This window comes from Danio rerio, chromosome 17, assembly GCF_049306965.1.
Source record: "Danio rerio strain Tuebingen ecotype United States chromosome 17, GRCz12tu, whole genome shotgun sequence".
In the NCBI taxonomy this organism is placed as follows: Eukaryota; Metazoa; Chordata; class Actinopteri; order Cypriniformes; family Danionidae; genus Danio; species Danio rerio.
In genome coordinates this window covers 38,321,469-38,333,908 of record NC_133192.1, presented here as the reverse complement: position 1 = coordinate 38,333,908, position 12,440 = coordinate 38,321,469, and the positions used below count along the sequence as shown (strand labels likewise).

At 33.0% G+C, this 12,440-nt stretch overlaps 1 long non-coding RNA gene across 1 annotated transcript in view; it reads left to right on the top strand.

Moving 5' to 3' along the window:
* Window positions 1-12,440, top strand: part of LOC103909056 (uncharacterized) — a 31,553-nt gene that overhangs the window by 914 nt on the left and 18,199 nt on the right. Inside the window, exons 2-3 of the long non-coding RNA XR_012393050.1 lie at window positions 3,215-3,313; window positions 9,482-9,551. This is a non-coding gene — a long non-coding RNA (uncharacterized lncRNA). The remainder of the gene's footprint in view (window positions 1-3,214; window positions 3,314-9,481; window positions 9,552-12,440) is intronic.

The following is a 12,440-nucleotide window of genomic DNA, read 5'->3' as shown; positions in this document are numbered from 1 at the left end:
GGCAGAATCATCATCACCGCTCAAAACATGATTTGATTTACAAGAGCAGACGAGGGCTCACTTTTACGACCGTTCGCAGCGTCGGCACTAAAGACATGTAAGTGCTAATCTTGCAGGACTTGCTCAGAAGGACTAACCATTAACCATGTTCCCCAGCACTCAACAATGTCCAATAAATATTCACACTCTGAAGGGTTGTATTCCCATCGCACACATAGCGGCGACACACGCTGTTCCTTTTCCCATCCAGCCGGGTTTATCATCCAGCATCATAACGCTTGATTATGACCCTCTAACTGATCTATTTCATAACAATCTGACGTTAACGTGTATATTATGGCGCAGATATTTTTGCGATAATGAGTTAGTAGGCTGCTGTGCATTTCATATGGTGACTGTTTAAATCTGCCGTCACAGAGTTGATATACACTATTTTACAATGGCAGTGAGAATAAAGCATAATAAATACCTTCTTTTGCTGGAGCCCTAATGTAAAACGCTGCTTTGTTGAAGAAGTGCTCTGATGTTTGAAAGCATGTAATATAAGGAGGCTTCTTAAGAGCTTGATGTATTTGAAAGCTTCTTAAAATATTTCATTCACTCCATATGAGTCATGCTTCAAAATAAATATTACCTCATCTTGGACGGGCCTTTGAATTATATCGCTCCCCCGCTACTGTTACCGGAGTTGCGCTTTTTATTGATGAACAGATTCAATTATATGATAGTGTTTTAGCCGTCTGAACAGAAATGATGCCGTTTTTGATTTGCATTAACACACAGTGAACCCCGGCCCGTAGATAAAAGAGAAGCTAAGCTGTCACCAAGACATCAACGCTGTTTACTGTAAGCATGTTCGCTTATGAATAAATCACAAACAAATCTGCTGAAGTGTGTTTTGGTTGTCCATTTTCATAGTGCGGAAACTGTCACGTTAAAAAAAGTGAATAAAAAAAACATACTGTTATGAAATTATTAGTTACACTGGCAATGTGTTATTATATATTTGTTGATTTACATTTACATTTAGTCATTTAGCAGACGCTTTTATCCAAAGCGACTTACAAATAAGGACAAGGAAGCAATTTACACAACTATAAGAGCAACAATGAATAAGTGCTATAGGCAAGTTTCAGGTCTGTAAAGTCTAAGAAGGAAAGTATTAGTATTTTTTTTTTTTTTTGAGTACAGTTAGTGGTATATCCAGAGAGGCAATTGCAGATTAGGAAGTGAAGTGGAGACTAAATAGTTGAGTTTTTAGTCGTTTCTTGAAAACAGCGAGTGACTCTGCCGTTCTGATGCAGTTAGGGAGTTTATTCCACCAACTGGGCAGATTGAGCGTGAGCGTTCGGGAAAGTGATTTCTTCCCTCTTTGGGATGGAACCACGAGGCGACGTTCATTCACAGAACGCAAGTTTCTGGAGGGCACATAGATCTGCAGAAGTGAGAGCAGATAAGAAGGAGCAAAGCCAGAAGTCGCTTTGTAGGCAAACATCAGAGCTTTGAATTTGATGCGAGCAGCAACTGGCAGCCAGTGCAAACGGATGAGCAGCGGAGTGACATGTGCTCTTTTAGGTTCATTAAAGACCACTCGTGCTGCTGCGTTCTGGAGCAGCTGAAGAGGCTTGATAGAGTTAGCTGGAAGCCCCGCTAATAGAGAGTTGCAGTAATCCAGTTTGAGGAGAACAAGAGCTTGAACAAGGAGTTGAGCTGCATGTTCAAATAAGAAGGGTCGGATCTTTCAGATGTTATAGAGTGCGAATCTGCACGATCAAGCAGCTCTAGAAATTTGGTCAGAGAAGAGATATGTTTAATTAACACAATAGCTTGTCTGTGGATTTGTAGAGTAACATAATTTTATTTTATTGTAGTGTTTAGCTTAGACCAGGGGTCATCAAACTTGTTCCTGGAGGGCCGGTGTCCTGCAGATTTTAGCTCCAACCCTAATCAAACACACCTGAACAAGCTAATCAAGGTTTTACAAGGTATACTTGAAACACCCAAGCAGTATGTTGAGGCAAGTTGGAACTAAGCTCTGCAGGGACACTGGCCCTCCAGGACCGAGATTGGTGACCCCTGGCTTAGACATTTAAATGATTCATGAGGAAATTTAATTTCTAGGCATTTTTTGTTGTAGTTATTTAATATATTATAAGTTATATATATATATATATTTTTGTTTTAGCTTTATTTTATTTGGAGTGCTAAAGTTCACTGTAAAAAATTACAACAAATGTCTTTGTATTGCTTTAGTTCTAATAATTTATTGGAGTTTCAGCTAAATTTTTTTAGTTATACACTATCTGACAAAAGTCTTGTCATCGATCACAGTTGTAAAGGCAACAAATAAAACTTCAATTCTAGTTGATCATTTGGAAAAGTGGCAGAAGGTAGATTTTTCCAATGAATCATCAGTTGAACTGCATCACAATCATCACAAATACTACAGAAGACCAGTTGGAACTCATATGGACCCAAGATTCACATAGTAATCTGTCAAGTTTGGTAAAGAAAAAAAATCATGGTTTGGGGTTACATTCAGTATGGGGGCGTGCTGGAGGATGACATCATCAATAGCCTGAGGTATCAAGACATTTGTGCTGCCCATTACATTACAAACCACATGAGAGGGTGAATTCTTCACCAGGATAGCGCTCCTTATAATACTTCAGCCTCCAAATCAAAGTTACTGAAAGCAAAGAAGGTCAAGGTGCTTCAGGATTGACCAGCCCAGTCACCAGACATGACCATTATTGAGCATGTCTGGGGTAAGATGGATGGGGCATTGAAGATAAATCCAAAAAAAACTTGATGAACTCTGGGAGTCCTGCAAGAACACTTTCTTTGCCATTCCAGATGACTTTATTAGTAAGTTATTTGAGTCATTGCAGAAATGTATGGATGCAGTCCTCCAAGTTCATGGGAGTCATTGTCACGGTCACACAAAGATATGGATGGTTATCTTTAAAGGGTTTTATTCAAAACAACGTTACTGAGTGATGAAGCAAGAGAGGGGTGTTGTAGATGGTAGTGATCTCACCAACAGTTCACAAGGTAAACATCTGATGGTGAGCGATCTCACACACAGTTTGTTCTGGGAAATATCAGAGAGTGAGTCTTCTCACACACAGTTCATCAGGTAAACATCAGATCTTCAGGTAAACATCAGAATAGCTTAGTCACTTCCCTTATTCAGTTGTTCATACATCCACAGGAGAACTGGAGACATCCATGAGAGAAGAAGAGTGGAAGAGGGAGAGAAGGTGACGTAAAGCATCCAACTTCGATACCGGTCGATGAGCGTGAGAATAAGGTGGGTATTTATGGTGTCCGGTGATTGTGGGTGCAGGTAATTAGTAAGCTGGTGATTGTTTATAAGTGTGGTGAGAGATGGTTACTGAAGGGGAGCAGTGATTGGAGCTGCAGGGTCAAGCCGAGGTTGTGACAGTAATACACAATAATAATTATTTTTCTACTGCACCATGACTTTATATTCTATACTGTACATTATTTATGTTAAGTCACAAGACTTTTGTCTAAGCAAAGTCAGACCTTACTGTCCTAATTAAATAGTAAAAAATCAAGGTATGATTATATTTTATTTTGGTAAATTCAGCATAATCTAGATACCAAATACCAAATAATCAACTAGAAGTCAAGTTATTATTTGTTTTTCCTTAAACTTGGATAGGTGACTAGACTTTAGTCAGGTAGTGTACAAAGCTGATCTTAACATTTTTTAGTCAGTTTGAGACCTGTAAGTTGAGATGACTAGAAATGTTCACTTGATTCAACTAAAGTTTTAGGCAGCAATAATAGTTTTCATGTGTTTTAGTTTAGGTGAACAATGACTGTGACATTAACAATGCAAATTCTATTTTAAATCAGTTGATTTTCATAATGGTGTGGTGGCGCAGTGGGAAGCAAGTTCACCTCACAGCAAGAAGGTCGCTGGTTTGAGCCTTGGCTGGGTCAGTTGGCATTTGTGTGGAGTTTGCATGTTCTCCCCATGTTGGCGTGGGTTTCCTCTGGGTGCTCCGGCAGGCCTGGATTAATAATTCAGATGGCCCTGGGCACAATGTCTTGTAGGCCCCCTATAGCCGTACGCAATAGTTCAATTAAAAAATAAGATTAATATAATATTTGTTTTAAAAAAATTATCTGTAAAGTATTGCCACATTTTTAAAAAAAATACAGTACATATATTTCTAGTCAACAAAGGTTTAACTTATTTTTTAAAGCATTTAAAGAAAACTTTAAAAAAAATACTAATACGGGAAATTAATAGATTTAAATATACTTGTTCAAGTTCACTGAAGCAGAACTAACATACATTTTTAAGGGTATTTATAATGTATGACTTCTACAAACTTATAATACACATGATTTGGATAACACCTCTCCAATCCAGTTTGAGGAATCTCTATAATACACACACTTATTATTGATTCCTACTTGTCTTTCTCGTGATTCCTACTTGTCTTTCTCGTGATGAGGGGCAGGCAAAATCTAAGTGCTCCGGTTTCCCCCACAGTCCAAAGAAATGCACTATAGGTGAATTGGGTATGCTAAAAATTGACTGTAGTGTATGAGTGTGTATAGATGTTTTCCAGTGGTGGGTTGCAGCTGGAAGGGCATCCGCTGCATAAAACATATGCTGGATAAGTTAATGGTTCATTCCGCTGCCGGAACCCCAGATTAATAAAGAATAAAGAAAATGAATGAATGAATTTCATAATCAAAAATATCATAATCAGAAAAGTACATAGACTTAATCACAATTAATAAAGGACTAACTGAAAATGGTTCAACATATCTGTAGGTAACTATTTTGCTTATTTAGGTTACCACCAATAGATTGTTCAGATGTTTTGAAGACATTTATAAGGTTTTGTCTGCATTTGTATAAAAAAGTGCTTTCAATTGGTAATTATATGCAAGTATACTCATATGTATATGTATTATATGACATAATAGAGAAATACCTTGCCATTTTTATCGTGTTGGTATAGCATATCTACTTACTCAGTGTTTTTTCTTTTCTTTTGTAGGCTATAAGGAATTTTAAAATAATTGAAATCATTTATATACAGAGCTGAAACATACGCAAGTCCTGTCTGGAACTACTTTAGCTGGGCTTTTACTTAGAACATTCATCAGTCAAGCATTCATGAGCTCCAAGAAGTGTTTTAATATTAAAAACATGAACTTTTATTGTAATAACTCTTCCTAGGGGCTCATTTAGCATGTCGAGACAACTACTTTTGTTCAGCACTTACAGTAAATCCATCCTGAGAAAGAATTAGGCCGCACACGTGAATGCGGCAATCGTTTGTTTTGATTTTAACCATATTGACTGATTTAGCAATCAGTCAGCTAAGCAGTTTTTCTTAATTAATATTGTTAGATATGCCGATGTGTCCCGGCGCATCTGATCAATCGTCTTCCTCCTCCACAGAGTTTTGTGATAAAAATCAAATAGATATTGATCACATTATCGATCTCCTTTTGCCGTGTCAATACAATATCTGTTCATTTATCTTCTGCTTTGCTCTCTGGCTACAGTTCCCCAGCTTAGACTCACTGTTTCGAAGTGCGTTTTTCACAAGGTCAACCATAATCAACCCCAGACAAGAGCACGGGCTGCGAGCGGCTCTCTCAGGCTTTCAGGCCTCTGCAGCAGACCATTCAATTACTGTTTATTAGACGGTGGACAGTCATTAATCAGATGGAGATGCACTGGTTTTGTCCAATAGCCCACTGGACCACTTAAGAAAACACAGCCTCTCCGTCTTCAATCCCTTTTTAGAGAAATACCACAATATTGAACTTTTTTATTCTTGAATTTCTCTCATCTTTTGCTCACCTTCATGTCAGTTAATTTCATTTTTGTGGACAACACAAATATAATTTTTCAAGCTGATGTTCTTTAACAATGAGGGAAAGTAAATGGTGATGCAGTATAGCTGTCAAGGAAAGTTCTCCATGAACGGAGCTTCTTTTTTAGTCTGTTTCTCACATAAGGCTATGCAAGTTTCATCTGTATTTTTTAGTTATATTTGTAGTCCAATAATAGTTGTTCTTATGCATTTTGATTTATGCCTAAAGCACACTTAGGTCTGTTTTGAGATGCATGGGAACTCCAAATATGAAATAAAATCACTTAAAAGACCTAAAATTCACTTAATTTTATTATTAATCATTTTAAACTCCTAGGGCTCGAGTGTACACATACTGTACGTGGACAGCACACTTTAGCTCTTAAGTGGCTATTTAAAATACTTTAAATGTTTTATATTTTGCTACAGACATACAGTGTCATCCTGCAACTGTTTTGCACCATTTAAAATGTCCCAAACATTATTCTTAACTGTCCAAAATGAAAAAAAAAATTTTTTTTACTCTCTCATAGTCAAAGCAAGTTAAAATATATTTATATGTTATATATTCATTAAAAAAACAGTCAGGAAAAAGTGATTTAGGTAAATTAGGACCACAAGTCCACATATATGGACATAATTTTTCTCTAAAAGTACATGATATCAAAAGATGATACTTTTTTATTCTAATCAGGTTCTAATAAGCCCAAATAGCAAAGAAAAATAAAAAAAATGCATGTTAAAACACCTTGGTACTTAATATATGCATAAAAATTTAACTATTTTGTTATGTTTTGTGTTGATTTGGACTGTAATACATAGAGAGAGAAAGAGAGAGAGAGAGAGATGGATGGATGGATGGACGGACAGATGGACGGACGGATGGACGGATAGGTTGGTCAAATTCTATTAAATAAAATTTCACAAAGTTATGTTTCAAACACGTGTTTATGTTGATATATTTATATATATATATATATATATATATATATATATATATATATATATATATATATATATATATATATATATATATATATATATACATTCAGTTTTTTTTTCTTTTTTTCCCCAATTTGTGTTCTGTTCTAGGAAGATTGATTCAGCACATTTCTAAGCATAATAGTTTTAAAAACTTTTTTCTATAACTGATTTATTTTATCTTTTCCATGATGACAGTAAATATTTTACTAGATATTTTTCAAGACACTTCAATACAGCTTAAAGTGACATTAAAAGGCTTAACTAGGTTAATAAGGTGAACTCGGCAGGTTTGGGTAATTAATCAAGTTATTGTATAACGGTTTGTTCTGTAGATTATCGGGGAAACAAATTAGCTTAAAGGGGCTAATAATTTTGTCTACAAAAATGTTTTTTTTTAATGAATAACTGCTTTTAATCTAGCTGAAATAAAAAAATAAGACTTTCCCCAGAAGAAAAATATTTATCAGACATACTGTGAAAATTTCCTTGCTCTGTTAAAAATCATTTGGGAAATATTTAAAAAAAGAAAATCAAAATCAAAAGGGGGGCTAATTTTATATATATATATATATATATATATATATATATATATATATATATATATATATATATAAATTATTATCTAGAGTTTCAGATGTAATATAGCATTAAATATAATCATGTAAAGTTGTTTAAAATAATAAGGATTCTTCTGGCCAAAACAGAATGAAAAAGTAGACAAAAAAGCAATGGAATAATGAGAAAAAAAAACTAAATATATAAAATACAAATGTATATGTTTAATAATTTTAAACCCAAACCTTAATGAGTTTCCATGAATATATTGTATATTTCTTATTGTAAGAATCTAAAAAATATATATGATTAGATAAAGCATCAGTAAGGATTTCTAAGCACTTAATTTGAAACTTTAAAAACTTATAAATTAAATTTAAACTTTAAAGGCCTTTTATTTATAAATTTATTTTTAGCCCTCTTTACAGATTTGAACATTTATGTATTAAACTTGACAGTTGTGGTCCAGAAAGTAAGCTCAATTTAATGAAGCAACATGTGACTTTAATAATGTTTTAGTATATCTTCACCTTAAAATTATGAGGTTCTACCTGACATTTTTGTTAAAATTTAGTTATTGACATATTCTTATTAAATGACAATTTACAGTATTTACATCATGTGATGTTTATAGAAGTTGTGTACATTTTAAGACTTTTTATTTAAAAAAACAAAAAAGGTTTTACCTACAAAGTCAAACTCTAGCTTGGCTCTACAAGGTACTTTCTGTGAGCCAATAAGCATTTCGAATGCACGCATGAGGACCAATCATGATTAGCTTTCTTTGTCATTTCACCGGACAGCTCTATTGACAATAGTACAGGCCAGAAAGAAGCATAAAATCAGTCACCACACAAAATTGAGAAGAAACCTGAAATTGAAAACGTGTGTGTGTAAATGTGATGATTTAGAAGCATTGTTTGACAACGAGATGAAATGTTACATTTTACATTGCTGAAAATGAAACGGTTATTTAAAAAGTGTAATATATTAACTGTGAAATATTTTTATTTGTTTAGATATAGTTGGTGAATTTTTTTTTTGTGTTTATTAAGCAAATTTGCTCATCGTCTGTTTTCTTTTAAAGTCTTTAAATTTGATATTAAACCTTGAAGGCAAATACTTCATATATTTCAATAAATATAATTCAATAATTCATATAATGCAAATAATTCAATAAGTATTACCATATTAATGACATAAAAATAACATGTGCATTGGACTGTATTTTGCACAGCCTTGTATACTAAATTTTAACAAGAAATACCTTTAATCCTAAAACATTAAATAAATGGTACAGAAAGCAAAAATGTAATTTTTTTAAGCATCAACATATTGTTATGACTCAAATTTTTTTTTTTTTTTATGAAATTAATAAGCAGACTGATTGTATTTCTTGAAAAACCAATGCTTCAATGAATGATCTGCCAGATAAAACCTTATAATTCCAAGTGGAAATGGCTGTTTGGAAGTGGAAGGTTCTATACGCATTTGCCCTGTTTTTTACTTTAGTTTGTAAATTGAAGAGAATTTTAATAATTTACATGTTGACTACTTTTAGGATCTCTGTCATGTTAATGTATGAAAGAAAACTGTTACACACATACTGTTTGCTATATGGAATGCAAACACTTTGAAGCTCAATATCTCAAAATCATTTAGACCGCAGATAGAACCTTATAGTTCCAAGGTGACAATATGCTTCTTACTGTAATTTTTTGTGTGTGTGTGTTTTATTTATTTATCTATGAGTGAACTATCCCTTTAACAAGGCGGTTAACTAACTAAATGTCTTTCAGTACTCGTGAAAAGGATCAAATGCAATCCAAACAAAAGAAACACAACAAACTTGGTTAAACATCCCAGCTGAGCTGATTATCATTTATATAGTACTCATGTGGCAGTGCATGAGTAAAAGCCATATTTCTTTCCTTTCAGGAGCCGCATTAGCTTGACTTTAATATATCATTTTAAGGCGTAACTTGACAGCTTCACTAAATGAGGATCGCACTGCATTGAAATGTAATTAGATCAAAGGATGAGATTCTGATTTATGTTTTCAGGACACCAAGGGGGAGGAGATGCCCTCAAAAAAGTCGGCAATCCGATCGCACATGTCGAAGTTTTTAAAGGGTAAGTTCCTGAATGTCTGCAAAAACCACAGACACGGTTCCTGGAATACAAGTGATACGCGTAGAGAGAGACAACTAATGCAATGCACAATATTAATAGAGTTCAGCCTGTCATGAAGGTCTTGATCACTAAATTACATGTTAGACAACATCCAGCTATACTGATTCCATATGAGATCATCTTTAATGCTATTATATCCACCTTTTTCTTTTAGCTGTGGCAGGTTTATTTGATGTAAAGAATATCATGTTATATTTGAAACAACACATTCACACATACATTTTTATTTATACAGTCTATTACTGTATATTACACTGCAGGTTTCACTAAGCTAAATTTAAGACTTTTTAAGACATTTTAAGACCCTCATGAATGAAATTTGAGATTTATACAGAGCTAAATGCTAAGGATGTTTTTTCAATGTCCCAGTTAGAAAATATTTTCACTTACCCAATCAAAAAATATTATAATTTAATACATTTAATAATACAATAACAAACAATTTTGTTTGAGTATTTCTTTATTAATTTTCAAATGCATCCATTCACAAATCCCATAACCCTTACCAAGAATCAAAGAAATCATAGCTGTCAATTTCCTTATTCTACAATAATAAAAATTTATTTAAAAAAACCTAGGTCAAGTCAGTATCCTCAGCAGTAAATGAATGGAAAACTTCTAACTGATTAATGCTATATTTAAAATAAAAAGTTAAAGTTTTTTTTGACATTGGGATTGTTGGTGAGAATATGAGTGTTAATCGCCAGAATAGGGAGCTATATGAACAAAGGAAAATTAAGATCTTTAAAAAGATTTATGACCTACAACAACATTTCAGTAGATTTAAGACTATTTAAGACTTCTAGCCATTTAACTTTTGAGATTTAAGACTTTTTAAGACCCCGCAAATATAACCTGCGAGTTCCATACAATTGATTTGTGTTGCGACAACATCAAGGAATTTTGTTAAATTATTAGTTTTAACAATTTTAAATAAATTGAACATTAAACAGTTAAGTTGTCCTCATTTTAATTAAGTAGTTTGAACAATATTGTATTTATTACAATTTACAAGCAATCTTAAATTTTGATTCTAGCATTTTACAATTAATTGAATTATTATTTTTTTAAATAAATATTTGTTAATAATAGCGACAAAACTTTACTGTTATTTTTATTCTTTCAGTTATCTTCCTGTTAAAAACCTAATACCACATGACTGCAAGCTTTGAGGGCATATTTAGATGTATAATCTGGTATTTGTTATTTTTATGAGAAGAATACAACACAAACATTTGATGTACATTTCTTTTTCTAATGAATTGGCCTTAAACAGCTCTAGTGCTTCTAGCTGAAAACCCAAACACATTTAGAAATGTATTGAATTCCCATATTTCTCAATACTCATGGTTAATTTCTTTACAAACAATAATACATGATTATACAAGCAAGATTGGAAGAGAAACATAATCAAATCATAATCAATTTTCCAAATGTCCCCATGATTGCAAATGTGAACAATTATTACAGTCAATACAGATTTAATATTCTGTTTTGGCTGTCAGTGACAATAGAACAACAGCTGAGTTGATGTGAAACACATGATTTGTTCTCAAAGAGAAAATAGTTCCATTATAGAAATACAAAATCATGTTATATTATATAATGACATGTATACAGCTTTCAAAAATATGCTTTAAGGTCTCGAATATTAATGGCCAACATTTAAAATTTAAATAAAGCTAAAAGGAAGGAAAGAGGAAGAACGAAGGAAAATTATTTAGGGAAAAGTTAATATAAGAATGTAAAATAATAAAGTCAATACCATTTTTATTTTTAATAAGAACTAACATTATCTTCATACTAAAATAACACAAAGAGGATTTTATTTTACAACAATTTGCATACTGAATTTGGATTGATCTACATTTCACTGCTATTTGTGAGCTGAAATGCATTTATAGTTTATAAATGTTTATGGCTTCCTTCACACTTTTTCTTCACACTTCCATAGTGCACAGTATCCAACAGATCCTCAAATAGAAGTAACAATACTAATATAACCTAAAGCATTTGCTCCATAAAGCCATGAGAGCTGAAAAGCCGTCAGACCTGCAGTTTCTATTTTCCATGTCAGAATTCTATAGGTTGAAACTAGTATAAGCTTAACAAATGCAAGCCTGGCCTCCTGGGTGGATCTAACAACTCCATTATCCCACATATGATGGGCACCAAACATCTTCTCAGCATGCTTGCTTCCCTCTCTATGTAAATTTAGCATTTAAAGCTGCCATTTGTTTTGCATTCTCTTAATAGCTTTATCTTTCATGCAATAACTGCGAGATGTAAAATCGTTTAGATGTTTTCATAGTAGCTTCTGATGGTAAACAGGGTGAGATGTTTTGTTTGTGCCCAGCATTTTCCACTTATGATTTCAAGTATTTCTCATACTGTAGTCTTTTTAAAAGAAGCTAAATATAAACATGTACTTTTATGTTATTTTAAACCTCTGTTCTAGTAATTTAATCCTTAAAATTTCAATCCTTTTTTCTATTATTTCTAATTATTTACTTACATTTTTATGTAGTTTATTTTTTTCTTCCATAAAACAAACTTAATTTGAATATTTTGACCAATCATTTTCATTTAATAATAAAGTTAAAGAGGTCCCAATCTAAAAATACAGTACAGAAAACAACCGTTCAGATGAAGAAATTAAAACAATTATATATGAATTACATTTTTTTATTAAAGCTTTTAGATTAGCTTTTTTCCTCCAAGCTACTTAGTATTCTACTAAAGGGCAAGACTTCTGAATCCTGCCTGTTTAATATCACAATGTTTAATCCGTGCCAGACCTCAGAATGGACGTGGCAGTCCTCCAGTGGT